The sequence below is a fragment of the Hylobates moloch genome, unplaced genomic scaffold, assembly GCF_009828535.3.
Source record: "Hylobates moloch isolate HMO894 unplaced genomic scaffold, HMol_V3 SCAFFOLD_3, whole genome shotgun sequence".
In the NCBI taxonomy this organism is placed as follows: Eukaryota; Metazoa; Chordata; class Mammalia; order Primates; family Hylobatidae; genus Hylobates; species Hylobates moloch.
In genome coordinates this window covers 83,095,742-83,110,773 of record NW_026652278.1, presented here as the reverse complement: position 1 = coordinate 83,110,773, position 15,032 = coordinate 83,095,742, and the positions used below count along the sequence as shown (strand labels likewise).

The 15,032-nt window shown below is 51.2% G+C and overlaps 1 protein-coding gene across 1 annotated transcript in view; it reads right to left on the bottom strand.

The window, feature by feature from the left end:
• CUNH10orf71 (chromosome unknown C10orf71 homolog) overlaps window positions 1–14,641 on the bottom strand; it is a 28,572-nt gene extending 13,931 nt beyond the window's left edge. The window contains exon 1 of the mRNA XM_032171422.2: window positions 14,578–14,641. The gene's annotated coding sequence lies outside the window, so the exon portion shown is untranslated. The remainder of the gene's footprint in view (window positions 1–14,577) is intronic.
• Between the last annotated feature and the right edge of the window lie 391 nt (window positions 14,642–15,032).

The following is a 15,032-nucleotide window of genomic DNA, read 5'->3' as shown; positions in this document are numbered from 1 at the left end:
CCCACCAGGAAACTCGGTGCCCCTGTCTCACAGCCCTTCCAACCCACATGTTTAAAGCAGAGTCCATGAGCCTTCTGCAAGCCAGCTTTCTCCCTGGGGACCTTAGAAACCTGACGTCACCTTCGACTTCCTCCTCCCCCTCCTTCTCCTCCCTGTGCCTTTCCCTATGACATCCATTTCCTAGTCCCATGAGTTTCATCTCCGAAGCTCTCTTCCTTACACACCAGTCTCCATCTCCATGGTCACTGTGTGGACCAAGCTGCTCTCTCAAATCCTTGGGCCACTGCAGCAGCCCATTCCTGCCCTGCACCAAGAGGCAGTTTTCAACGCTCAAACTTGTTCATATCGACATTTTGCTTAGAATCTCTCGATGGCTTTCCAGTTTTAAGGAATGAAGATCAATCTCCTTAACACAGATCCTCTCTTTCCAAACACACCTTGCGCCATCTTTCCCCTCATGCTTGGCTTTCCAGCCACCCCTGTCTTTTTCCAGCTTCATGCCACCCTACTTCCTGCCTCAAGGCCTCTGCTCATGGTGTTCCCTCTGCCTGGACTTTTTTACTTCCATCCTTTCATCATTACCGGGTTAACTCCAACATGTGCTTCAGAGCCCAGTTCACATGTCCCTTTGATGATGCAGCTTCTTCAGGCTATTCCAAGTCTGCCCGTTACATCCCTTTATCATAGGCTATACCCAGCACTTACCATAATTATAATTAAGCATTTAACTGGGTGATTTGTTGTTTAATGTTTGTCCCTCCTGCTAGCCTGAGTGTTTATTGGTGGCGGGGTCCACATCTGTTTCTTTTTCATGCAGCATAGTGCACAGTGCAAGCAATATCTGTTAAATAAATGAGAAAACCCTTCCACCTGTCATGATATTACTCACACTTTTGACAGGCTTAGCAGGACTTATTTTATTGACAGTCAATTATAATCCTATAATCGCAGAATTATCACAAATTTCAAATTAGTGAATTTGAATCCAAGTGGATTTTATTTACTTTTTGATTCAAAACCCCTCAAATATGTAAAAGTCCCCCATGGTAAGAGATGGAAGCAGGTGGACGGGATTGTTCTTAGAGACTGTTGACAAACTGGCTCCAGGGAAGGTGTCCCTCAGCAGCTTGGCATGTACTGTGTATGTCTGGATTGCGTTTCTATCAGGGGGAGATGAAAAGAGACTTCATCGTGACTTCGCCATTTCCCAGTTGGTCTCTCACACTGCTCTCAGTGCTCTAAGTTGGGGAGTGGCTTTGATGCCTTCCGGAGGGCCAGAGTCCAGCTAACTTTTGTTGAGTACATTACCTGGGGCTCTGTTTACAGCCACAGTGTGAATGGTCATTAAGTGATGCCTTATCTAAATTATAAGGTCAGTGGATGAAATGCTGGCTTTGCCCTCTGCCTCCAGGCAACTGTGCAGGACTCAACAGCTCCATGTTCTGCAGACCTCCAGCACTTCCTCCACTGACCCAGGCCAAACTTGCATCAGGTGGAGAAGGTTCTGCAGAACACCAGAGCACACTAGGGGAAACAAGATCCCTGGGCAGGAATTTAAAAATGGACTCCCTATTTGAGCCCCTGGAGAAGAGCAAAGGGTCTGCCATGCCCACTGTGAATATGCGCACGGGCGAGCTGGTAGTGCCCTGTAGCCTTGGAGCCCTGAGAATTACACCCAAGGATATGTATTTTCTTCTCCTTATTGTAGGGTCTTTTTGAATCAGAATACATCAAACAAACTCAATCTGAACATGTATCCCCATGAATCAGCTTTTCCTTGAGATAAGCACCAAAATACCCTTTGCACAGTCATTGCTAAATTCTAACTCTTCCAAAATGTTTTCTCACATGATGCTTTTTTTTCCATGCCACGCCTCATGATGCTGTTATTACTGACTGGGGATGTGCTGCTTTTTGCGGATACAATTCTCTCTCCCTCCTAATCCTTTACAAATGCCTATGCATGACCCCCAAGTCCCTCTTGGCAGGCGAGCTCTGCCTGCTCCCACAGCCTCCTTCCTCCAGGCCTGTGGTGCCCTGTGCCAGGGAAGGGCAGGACCCATGTGTCCTGGACTAGATCCCTCAAGTAGTAGTCCCTCTGCCTGGAATGTCTGTCTCTGTCCTTGGCCACAACTGCTGACAACTTCTTCCTCTGTTCTGTTCCTTGTATAATCTTTTCTTCCTTTTTTATCACTTACATTGCTTTATTCTTCCTGCACTGCAGTGAATCTATCTCTCCCACTAGACTTTGAGATTCTTGGTGTGAGGTCCCTGGCTTGGTTCATCTTTTACCTACAGGGTGCCTGGTGCACCCTGGTCACTGGGAAATGTTTTCAGCTCTGGTTGTTGAGTGTACTTCTTGGACCCTGGGATGTGATGACAGAGGTTTACTGCGGTGTGCAGAGGGACAGAGGTCCATGTTGTTTTCCTCGGGGCTCCTGGCTGGCAGCCAATCCAGGCCTGAGAAGGTCATGCAGTCTAACTTCTGCTGATGTATCCCAGACCCTCATGTGTCCCAGGTTATAAGGACAGGAAGTGTACGGAAGAAGACTCACAACTCCTACATGCCAAGCCCTATTGCAAGTGTCCCCCACATAACTGAGGAGCTTGTCAGGTCTGCAGGACCAGAGCCCCACTTGGTGATGCTGGGGGGCCCAACTCAGGGACCACAATCACCCATGAGGTGAGACAAAGCGCCCTCAGAGGGAGGACCCAGATATTCCATGTCTCACAACTGGTGAGTGACAGAGTGGGCTTGGGGCCGGGTCTTGGTGGTCCTGGGGACACTGCACAGAGGGAACAGTTGGTGGTCTGGCATGGTCAGGCTGCTAGATTGAGCAAATTAAAAAGACAGGACACTGAGTGAAATGTGAATTTCAAATAAACAATAAATACTTTTTTAGTGTAAGTGTATCCCACGCAATATGTGGGATATACTCATACTAACAAAATTATTATCTGAAATTCAAATTCCACTGGATGACGACGACTTCTTCATCATCATCATCATCATCATCTGGCTATCTGAGGGTCTCACCAACTTTTAGCACTCAAAGTTGATCACCATCAGAGGAAGCCAATGCAGTGAGTCAATACTGGGATGACACAGTGACAGTCACGGCTCATGTGTATGCATCACCCTGTAGTTCATGACACATTTCAGCATCCGTGATCTTGTTTCATTCTCATGACTCCTCTGAGGCAGGTTGAGTGGCCTTGTCACCATCTTCTAGGTTGAGAAACAAAGGCACAGAGAAGTGCAGGATGTTGCTCAGTGCCACACAGCGTGTAAAGACAGGGAAGAACTGGGGATGAGTCAGCCTGGGCTCACTACCTTACCACCTTCTGCTTTCTCCAGGATGAAACCCCGAACCTCTGGCCTGTGGACTCAGGCTTCCTTAGGTGTGTCCTGGGAGGTGTTGCCAGCCCCGCTTATGGCTCATGGGCTGGAGTTCATGGGAGAATTGGTGGCTCTGGGGGAGAAAACGAGGGTTTCATTTCACTTTCATGTCATGTCCTAAGGATCTTCTCAGCTGAGTTCTTCCAGACATCCACAGAAGTGAAACTTTTGATTCAGCCTGTAAACATGAGTCCTTCCGGTTTGGGGAGGGCTCTGGTGCTGCGGGAGGCTCAGGCAGCTGGGCTCTGCAGGGCTGGGGGCTCCCCTGCAGGCCCAAGGTGTACCCCTGAGCTGCTGAAGATATGTTCCATTTTCCTCCTCATCCCTGCCCGTCTTTCCACAGGAAGCCATTGGGGTTTGCTTTGTTGCTGGGTTTGACCACTTGCCGGTAGTGTGGTTTTTGAGCCCAAGATCTTCGGGTGAATTTAATTACCTTAATTGAATGGTGCTTTCACTTCTTAGAGAAGGGGAAACAGGAAGACAGTGGAGATGGCAGGGGTTGGCTTTTTCACACCTAGAAGGCTCTAAAAAATTGGAATTGATTCCTCTTGCTCTTCTTTCTGGGTTGGTTTTCTGAGTCATCGAATCAGGCATGTCTGACAAGCAGTTCAGTGGAGTGAAGTGTGACAACTCCTCCCTGTCTATGCACAGCCTGGAGCCCTGCTCACAGATGGTCCTCCACCCGCAGATGCACAGCACACACAGCCTCCACCACCCCACGCCACAGGGTGCCTTGCTCTGAACCTGCACCTTGCTGGTCAGTTTTGGGCCAAGCTCTTGACCTCTCTGTGCAATTCTAACAGCCCTCTTGCTTTAGAGGGGAATGTCCTTGTCTATGGTCTATGCTTTACAAGGAGAATGTCTTAGCTTAAACTGAAATATCATAGGCTAGGAAGCTTAAAATAGACATTTACTCCTCACAGTTCTGGAGGCTGGAAAGTCCAAGATCGAGGCACTGGCAGACCTGCTTTCTGGTGAGGATCCTCTTCCTGGATTGTAAATAGACACTTCCTTGTTGTATTCTCATAAGGCAGAGAGAGAGTGAGCATGCACATGTATAAGCAAGCCCTTTTGTGTCTCTTCTTATAAGGGCACTGATCCTATCACAAGGGACCCCACCCTCATGACCTAATTACTTCCCATAGGCCCCACCTCCTAATACCATTCCACTGGGGTAATCTCAGTGAATTTTGGAGCACACACATTCAGCCCATAGCAGCCAACAATGAAATGGCAAAATTTACTTCCTCATTTGAAGTCCTTCAGGTGAGGGCAGCAGACATGTGTTGAGTGTCTGTGAAGCAGTAGGTCGACCCCTGCACCTGCCTGTGCTCACTTATTCCTTGATAACACTCGGCATGATAGGATCCCCTCATCATCTTACAGCTGATAAAACTGAGCTGTGACTGGCTAGGTCAATTGCTGGTCCCTTGCTTAAGGCCTGGGAATGCTGGGCAGGGCCTCGCCCAGTCCTCGGCCTCAGTCCCCTGCTCTCCAGCCCCAGGATGATGCCTCCTCAGCTCCTCGCATGTGGGGCTTGCTGTGTCTTTGTAACCCCTTTTGACTTTTGGAAATCAGAAATTATAAGTTCATTTAGACTCCTAGAAGAAAGCATAAGTTCGTTTAGACTCCTAGAAGAAGATCTCGCAAGCATGACTTGAAGCTTATTTATGTATTGATCCATTCAACAACTACTCATTGAACACCTGCTTCATGTCACCAGTTTTGGTGCTGGAGATATAGCCATGTGCAGGGCTGACCCAGGCCCTCTCCTCGCGTAACTGGATGGATCCTGGGAAGTTATTGCTTTGTAAAAGCGCAATTACCTCTGATTGCCTTAGATTGGCTTCCACTGGGCAGTGCCTCTTATGTGTGTAAAGCAGAGATTTGATTTGCATAAGGGTCATTGTACATCCAGTCTGGCCATTTTGGCTCCACTAGCCTGATATTTGGCACATGGGAGAGGGGTGTCAGCCTGCAGCCTGGCCTAGCTTGACTGGACCCAAACTCAGCTTATAGACTGGGAAAGCCAAAGGCTCTCAAACTGACTCTGAGGCCACTGTGCCCTGGGAGAGAACAAATTTGGCTTTGGCCGCCCCCAGGAACATGATGTGGTTGAGTGCCATGATGGCAGTGTTGGCCTGGTGGGAGTCTGAATCTTCTACAACCACATTACATGTGCAGGGGCCTCTAAATCTTGTAGCAGGTAGAAGTCCAGGGTGCCCCAGAGGTTGTGGTTGAAGAAATCAGCTTGCCTGGGCTTGTCAAACCCACAGATCTGGATATGAGCAGGGGGTAGTAGGGGCTGCTATCCTCTGGGGAGAGACTGGAGGAGAGATGCTTTCTCTGTGAGCTCAGCCCAGCCTGAAGCTGACTTCTGGTCTGGGTAGCCAGTCTGCCATGTCTGGATGGGTCATTCCCCAGAAGCTTCCAAGTGCTGCTCAGACCCAGGGCTGTGCCTACAGTTAGAGGCCAGTGAACAAGGCACAGGGAAGGCTGGGCTTGGTCTAACCCAGGACATGAGGGCGACCAATACCTGGCATCACAGACCCAGGGTGGGACCCTTATGGCAGGAGAAATGAGAAGTCATAGGAGAAAAGAAGAGAGGAGGAGAATGGGGCTGGGTTCAAGCAGTCTCCCACAGCCTGTCCCCTCCTGGTTCCTGTTCCCTGATGACCAGGGCAGACCAAGCAATGTTTAATAACCAGCTCTCTGGGGCAAAAAGCACTGGATTTGTAGCACTGGCTAATTTCTTGCTGCTCCCCTGACATCCCAGGAAGAGTTGGGATGAGGTGTGCTCAGTGGGCCTTGCAGGGCGCAGGGGGCTCTAGTGCGCCTCTGCATCCCAGCAGGCTCCAGAGCTCGCACTGCTTAAACTTGGGTAGAGTCTCACTCCACAAAGGCTAACCTGCGAGCTGTCAGCAGCACCTCTTCGCGCAGTTTCTGACCTCTTCTGGAGGTGGAGCGTTATGGAGGATCACTCCTTGGAGCTCCTGGTGGCCAGATGGGCTGGACTCAGCCAGACACAGTCTCTGGACAGTCCCTTCCACTAGGAAGGAGCTCAGGCCCGGCACTGCCAGCTGCTCCACGACACTCTCTCCGGTGTTCTCTGCAGACCTCAAGGGGCCCAGCCTCAGCAGCCAGATGCTCCCTGAGCAAAGGGCCCTTGGCTCTTCCTCGTGAGCCCAGAGGTGCCCTTGGCTTCTCCTGGTGAGCTCAGAGGTACCCTTGGCGTCTCCTTGTGAGCTCAGAGATGCTTTATAGGAGCAGCCATGCTGGCATCACAGGTAAAAGTAGGAGCAGGAAAGATCTGGAAGGGAGAGCATGTGATCCCAAACACCCTGTCTCCCAGGGCTGGGAGAGTACCAGTCCTGCTCTACTGCCCAGGAGGGGAGTTGTCTGAGGGGCAGAGATTTTGGGAGAAAGCAGGGTCAGCCTGGCAGCCATGGTTCTGCTGCTCATCCTTCTTACCCTTGCACCTCCTTGTTGTACCCAACCCAAACTGCAGGGCCACCCCCACCACCAGGCCAGCCAGGGCAGCTGCTGGAGGAGGGACACATGGCTCCTTCAGGAGTGCAGGGGCCATGTGAATGGTGGGCCCCCCTGGGATCTGGGCACAGGCCCTCGTGCTGCTCTGTGCCGTTTAGCCTGGTTGCTGAGTACAACCATGCTTGAGGGACATGGCATGTGAGAGCCTTTCTCATCTGCAAGTGGACCCCATACCATGAACCTGGCACAGGTACTCCCAATAGACTTTCTAAGTCCCCACATCACTGGCGCTGCCCAAATCTTTGGGCAAAATCACCCCTGGCTGAGAGCTGCTGTTAGAGAATCAGAGAAGGAGCACTAGCCCAGCACCAGGCTCTTCCTGCCTTCACTCATTCATGTATTCACTTGCTCTTCCCCTCCACATTTCCTAGGAACATCTTGCCCTGGATTCTGGAAATGGCAGGACCTGACATGAGAGTCATCAAATGGCAGTATCGGCAGTGGGAAGAGCAGAGACCTAGCTCTAAAATGCTGTTGTCATGGGTGTCACTTAACTGCTACACCTGGAAAAAAGGGATAATAAAAATCAACCCGGCTGTGCCTGCCCCGGGACTGCCCACTCCCAAGGTTGCTCCCCATGCTGGACACAGGAATTTTCATGGAATCGGTCCTTGTGGCAGGCACTGCTTGAGAGTCTCTCGATGCTGGAGTCAGCCAAACCACCAGGTCCTGGATCCCCACCACAGCAGGGAGGACGCCTGGACTAGAAGGAGGTTCAGAAAGCCCTGACCATTGCAGCCCCGCGCCTCACCTGCCAGGTTGACAGGGAGCGAGTGAATGGCATGCATATCCTCCTCTCCGTGTCTCCACAGAGCAGAGGTTTCTCCTCTACATGTAATAAGAAATGCATTTACACCATGGCACAGAACATGCTTGGAGACATATGTATCATGGAAAACTGGACAAAGCAAAGCTTACCCTTCTTGTATGTACTGCTTCATCCTAATCTAATCTGTTCTATTCTTTCATTTAAAAAACCTCTTCACAACTTAGTGATTTTAGGACTCAGTAATGACTTACAATCTATAGTGATTTAGAAAAAACTCTCTGAGACCAGAAATTTTAGGCATCCCTAATTATGCCCAACTTATGGGTGCCCTGTTTCTGGTAATGCTAGATTTTCATCTGGATGGAGAATTGGAGACCCAAGGCCCAAACACAGTGACTGATCAGATTCACTTGGGGAGGGGAGGAGACCCCACCCCCTGGTGGCGGGTCCATGGGCTGGGCCTTGCCTTTCTGCTCTAGGTTATGTTTCCAGTCTCCACACAGTGCCTATGCCTAGCATGGGGCCATTTATTTGCTAAACAAGTGAGTGAATGAGTAGGTGAGAGAAATTTCTCTTATCCACTGAGTGGGGAATGAGCACCTGGTATAAAGGTACTTTATAACCGAGTATTATAAATATTTATTATTTAATTAGTATTCACAACAGCCTCATTACACAGGATCACAGGAGTTACTCTTTTTCTTTACAGAGGAGAAACGTGTGTAGTGCAGAATTTAACACCTGGTGGTGTGGGGCTGGAACCTAGGGCTGCCAGAGAAGTGGTCCCTTTCACCTGTCTTTAGAGAGCCTCCTCTAGCAGCTTCTAGAATGCCAGCTACAGGTTAAGAGTCTCTGCTCAGCACCATACTGTGCTTTTGGGGACCCACCTGCTCCTGGCTACTTTGCAGCCTCCATACTCCTGGTTCTTACCCACAGGTCTCCTTAGAGCTCATCTTGAGACCTATGGCCATAAGATGTCCTTCTATTCCCCATATCCCATGACATCTGGGATGCCACAGCATGGGGTGCAAAGAACTTGAAACCCTGCCCTGGCCGTTACTTACTGGGGCACATAACTCTCCAGTTAAGAGCTTCAGAATCAGACAGCTTTAGGACTTGCCACTCAACTTGTGTGAGCCTTAGTCTCACTTTGGTGACCTTGGGGCAAATGGAAAGGCAGACCCAGCAGCTTGATGTTTGTGGAAACCCCTTACAGATCAGGAAGTGGGTGGTGAAGGGACAACTGTAACCTATGAACAGATTCCACCTTAGAGAGCCTTGTCTAGACAGAAGCCCACTTGAGGGCTCCTGGAGGAAGAGACATTTGTTTTTGTTGGGATGGGGGTATCCCCTCAGCAACTGTCCTTTCTCCAGCCCCTGGGAAGGGAGCCTGGCACTATGGGGAGGGGAACCCCCTGAAAGCAGCCCTGGAGGGTGCCAGGCTTGGCAGAGACAGGAGGTTCAGGCAGGACTCCTGAGAACTACGGGAGGGCAGGGTTTCTACAGAGTCCATCGCATCGTCTATAGACCAGGTTCTCCATATGTAAACTGGTGCCATGAGGTTGCGTGACGCAGGCAGAGAAGCAGAGCTGGAAGAGCTGTCACCAAATGTTAGCCCCCTGGCAGTCCCAGGCACCCATCCTGTTGATGGAGCTCCTGCCACCTTTCCCTCACTCTATATCCATGGCCTCACTCAATGGGTGCAACAACTGGCAAATCGAGTAGGGCTGATGCAAAAGGAATTTTAGGTGGAGAAATTGAAGGTCAGAGAGGTTGAGGAACTCGCTTAAGGTCACACAGCCAGAGAGCAGCAGAGCCAGGATTCAGGGCCAGGTCTCTGCAGAATGCAGTGAGGCAGAGAGTCAAGAGATGAGATGGTCTTCTAATTGCCATAGGTTCGTGCAGGGCGAGGAGTGGGTAGCAACCTCTCTCCTAGCAAATTCTCAGCTATCTCTTTCTGCATCTGGTCCCGTCAGGGAGCATTTGCTTTAGTAAAGCTAGAGGAGGCATATGTAGGACCTGGCTCTCCTGCAGAGGTCATCTTCCCTGGCCTGGAAGCCACAAAGCTATGTGCATCTGGGATAAGGAGGAGGGGGCCTCACAGCACCCCTGGGAATTCCTAAGCCTCCCACGTAGGTCTGAAGCTGTGCCTGGCCTTCTCCTCATGTCTCTGCTGGAGGCTGGAAAGTAGCTGGTAGATGACCGCTGTCCTTTCTCCAACCAGCACAGCAGGGGTGAGGCGGCTCGGCCAGGGGAAGAAAAGGGGAGAACAGGCTCCTGCAGTGCAGTGTAAGGAGATGACCAACACCCAACTGCTTCATGGACTTCCTCATGGCAAGGAAAGCCATTCAGATGTGGCCAGCCTGGTTCTCCTTTTCAAATTTAAAGCTGAAAGATGCTCCTCTAACAACCATGTTTATTTCAACCTATGGCTGTGTTGATGTGAAAAACTTAGCTCCTTGGAGCATCTCCTGTTGTGTCTGAGAACAGCGCCAGCCCCTTGCCCCCCTTTCTCTTCTTAAGGAAGCATCCTCACGCTTTTCAGAATGCCCTGGGGGCTGGCTTAGCATCGCTTGATCCCACTCAGAACTCAGGAGATCTGCTGGCCCTGAGACCACACCTGGAGAAAGCTGATCTGGGTCTTGAGTGATGGGAGGTTGCCCCTGCTTCAGGGTGGTTGTACTAACAAGTCATAGTCTCTTGGGCCACTCGGGTCTGATGCTTGTCAGTGGCTGTGGTTTGTGCCGTGTCTGCCCTTGTCCTGAGACTGGTTCAGAGGTGGGAATATTACTTTTCCACTCAGGCTTGACCTCCCACCCACCCCATGTGCTGAAGGTGCTCAGATCCATGACCTCTTCCACACAAGAGGGGAAGTGGTCACCATGTGTGGTCACCATGGGGCTGGGGTCAGTCCTGTATGGTGCTAGCTGCTCTCCCGCTGAGTTGTGAGCATGAACCGGCTGAACTGAGGCACAGGACTTTCTCCTTGGTGAATCTGGAAGGTATAGGCCCAAGCTGGAGTTTAAGTGGGAAGAAAAAAATCTCTAAATAGGACAGTGGAGTGAGGAGAGCAGTTCTTGTATTTCTACCACGTGATGGGAACTTTTCATACATTTGCTCAGTTAGTGCTCGCAGGACTGATGTGGGAGCTGTTATTATTCCCATTTCACAGAGGAGAAAGCTGAGGTCCAGGGGGCTTGCTGAGAAGTGTCAGGGCTGACCTATGAACCCAGATTTGCCTGTCCTGTTGCCCATTTAGAGCCACAGGCTTCCAAGCGCAGTGTGGAATCCCTGCAGCACCCTGGGCAACTTTCCGAAGTCCTGAGGAGCTGGGGTGAAGCCTGTGCACCTCTCTAGGCATACTCAGCTTTCTTAAGGGAGGTTTTGACTCTGGTGATGGGATGGCCTCCTTTCTAGAGAATCTATTGGGAGCTCTGGGTATCAGGAGGCAGTGAGTACAAGACATGGGCGTTGCATTCAGATCACAAGCCCACATTCACTGTGCATCTTTGGGCAAGTTACTTAACCTCTCCAAGCCTCGGCGCCTGCCTCTGTGAGGGGGCTCACAAGACCTACCGTGCTGGATGGTTGAGAATGAGGCCAGATACTCCAAAACTTTGCACACTGGAGGTCCGCAGCCAATGATTTCCACAGGGGAAATGGTGGGCAAACTGAGGGCAAGAAATGGCTTGCATCTAGTGGGTGTAGCCCAGGGGGCCTGAGCTCTCACCCCTTGACCTCTGAAGTCTTCCGCTGATCTGCCTCTGAAGGTGGCAGACACAGCCAGGTGAGAGGATGAGCTGGTGGTGCTACTGTGGCCTGGCAACCCGGGACAGGGCAAGCCAAGGGGCAGCTCCAATATGACCTGGCATGACCTGGCCCCTGCAGGCAGGCTCAGTGGTGCCAGGTCTGGAACCAACCTCCTGACACAGTGGGGAGTAGGGAGAGAGCCTCAGAAATTCCTTCAGAGGCTTCCCAAGCAAATTGGAGAGCCTCCCCTTCCCCCTGCCCTCCTCAAGCTTCAGGTGAAGGCTTTGAGGTGGGAGATATCCCAGATGAAATCCTTCCCTCCAGCCAGCCTTGCAGTCCCTCAGCAGCTCAAGCCCACCTGGGAAGGGGGTTAGTAGTGAAAGAAGGGACCAACCGAGGCAAGGGAAGATAGCCCAGAGTGGGGTGGGCCAAAGGAGCCCCTGGGATTGGCCAAGCAGAGAATGGATGATGCAGGGAAGGCCTGCTCATCTGCCATGTGTCATGGCCCAGAAGAACGTCCCTTTCCCCTTCATCTAAGACAAGGAGGTCTCTAAGTCTGGAGAGGAAGCTATTCATGGTTGATTGGGATTTTCTTTCTGTCAGACTTTCCCCAGGCTGTCTGACCTGGGCTTGGAAGGGAATGCACTTTGCACTGAGCTGGCTTCAGTCTTTCCCCTGAGAACCCAGGTCAGCTGAGTTATGCTCTTGCCTCCCCTTGACTTTAGGAGGCTGTGGATTAATCACACTGTATTCTTCCCACAGGCAGCCCCTTCCAGGGAATGTTCTAGAGTGATACCAATGACTTACATTGGGGGTGACACATCTGAGCATCAGCATGTGCTCTACATGCCCCATGTTTGGGTCTTGATAGGCCTCCACTGATCCCTTGTCCTTCCCGCTCTGTCCCATCCACTAGCTCATGCCATGCAACCCTTGGAAACCAAGTAGAAATGAGGGGGTGTCTGAGATTTTTCCAATTAACTAAATGAAGCATATGATTGAGTTAAAGACTATGGACTGGCTGGATTTTGTGAAATGAGGTTTAAGAATAAAACCAAAATCCACTCCAGCCTCGATGGGCCCTGTTGGGGAGCAGCAGCCCTGTATGCCCTTGTAGCATGGCCTTCTCTCGAAGCCCTTTGCTTCCCTCCAGGAACCCAGGGCATATGGAGTAAAATCCCAAGAGCCAATGAGGAAGATGGCCCAGTCCTGGTGCCACCAGCAGGCTTGGATTCCTGAGATTTCTGGCAGAGACTCGAGGAATAGGGCTATTTCAAGACATGAGGCCTCCCCTCTTCAGTGAGGGTCTCCAGGGCTTCCTTAGGGTCAGGAAAAGACAAAGACACTTACTTCTGTCCTGGCAAAAAGAAATCAAGGTGGGAGGATGCATGGCCATCTCTGGCCTTCCTGTCTACTCTCAACAGCTTCCTCTCCCCAGGTTCCAGGAGACCTAAGCCCCTCTGCTCCAGGACACAGCATTCCACCAGTCCCCTTCCTACCCACTGCACACAGTTGTTCCCTTCCCAGTGAGCTTCTGGTCATCCAAGAGCAGACAAACTTGTTCCCAGAGACCCAGGGGCAGATGTGTGTTGGACTTGGGTCACCCAGGGAAGTCTATTTATAAATCACCCCGATAAGCACAATCTGCCCTGCTCGGCCCAGGCCACATGGACACGCTGTGTGTCTGGTGATTCTACTGCTAAGCTAACCCTCCTTGCACCACGATAGCAAACTGGATGTTTCCTGTATCAGCCAGGCCTAAAAAGTGGGCCCTGGAAGGTGCAGGAGGCTCAGGAACCAGCCAGCCACTGGTCCTGAAGGGTCTGGCTTACAAGCTATTCTAACAGCAAGAACTTTCACTGCTTTTTTTTTTGTGTGTATTAAATTGACCCATCTCAAGAAGTGTTCTTGTAACACAGTGGTCGCAAACTTTTTCTGTAAAGGGCCACGTTGTAAGCGTTTTCAGTTTTGCAGGCCATATGGTCTCTGCTGATAGAGTGTAGAAGCAGCCTTAGACAATATGCAAATGAATGAGCGTGGCTGTGTGCCAATAAAACTTTATTTACAAAACCAGGTGCTCAGACCACAGACCAGAGTTACCAGCCACTACTGTAAAGGGGACTCAAATGCTGGAAAACAGGACCTCATTTACTACGCACATCTGCTTAATCTGCTGCCCAGGTTCCTATACTTATGGAGCTACCCGAAAGGCCTACACAATGACTCTTCTTAAGGCTATCTAGCTTTCCACACACATTGACCACTGCTGTTCTCAATGTTCAATTCTTCTCCACCAGAAAATAAAAGAGGTAATTTTAGATTCAGTCAAGCCTACCCTGTGGGAGTCTGGTGGGGGCCCTCCCAGGGTGTGTAAGAACAGGCAGCCTGTGGCGGGCTTTGTTTTGGGGACACACATGCTCGCAGAGCCCACAGGCCAGAACGTCTCAGTCACCAGTTTTTCTCTTTGTTACAGCTGGTGTGACCCTGCCTGGCCCAGCGCTGGGGGAGCTAAGAAAGCCAGCCTCCCTCAGCCCTGAATGCTGAAAACCTGGGACCATGGGGTGCCCCCCATTTGACAGCACAGTGGCCTGGGCACATCTATGCACTCAGCCATGTGGGAGCAGAGATCCCTGACAGATGACACCTAAGGACAAAGTCACACATGTACACGGTTCCGGGTACGTGGTCCCCGAGGCCCATCCAGTACACCAAGAACCTCAGCCCCAACACCAATGGGCTCCCGGCACACACATACCACCCTGCACAGCACCCTGGCACCGAACTACTTCCCCAGCACAGCATCGGCCCAGCGGGAACGTCCCTTCCGCCATGAGCTTGAGCCTCCCTGCCCACGCTAAGGAGCCAGACAAGTGTCTGGGCTGTACCTTCCGCTCTCTGCGTGTCCAGCTGCTCATGCCTCCTCGGGAATGGGAGAGAGCCCCGGCTCTGCCCAGCAGCCAAGACTTCTTCTTTCCTCTTTAGCCAGGCTGCCGAAAGGTGATAGGAGAGTGGATTCAGGACCCAAGCCTCCTCTAGCTCACAAACCTACCCACCTGAGGAAGATCAGTGTCCAGAAGCCGGCCAGACACGGGAAGTCCGCGAAGCTTACCTAAATAGAGACCCAGCCGGGGGAAACCAAATGGTGTTCTTGGTGGGGAAGAGGCAAACAGTCCGCACTGCAACACCCGCGTGGTGTCAAGTAACAGTCAGATTAAACAAACAGCCTCAGCTGCTATTTTTACTTCCAAATCAGCCACGAGTAACAGATCACTTGGGGAGTGAGAAATTGCTTGCCGCTTAGCCGGACCCTTACCACGATTCCAACTTCAATCCAGAATGATTGCTAAAGCTATTCCAGCACCTAGAGTCAAATAAAAATATCCCGAGGTGGGAAGGAAAACATTTGTTTAGGGAAACATTAAAAACAGGAGAGTGTGTGCCTTGGAGCCAGAGCCCGGAGCCCTGCTGATGTCCCGGGGCAGAAATAGCCCGTTTCATCATCAGCTCTGGACGACCGCCGCCCGCATTCCTCGAGTAAGGAGCCGTCCTCTGCTGTGCTTTTGG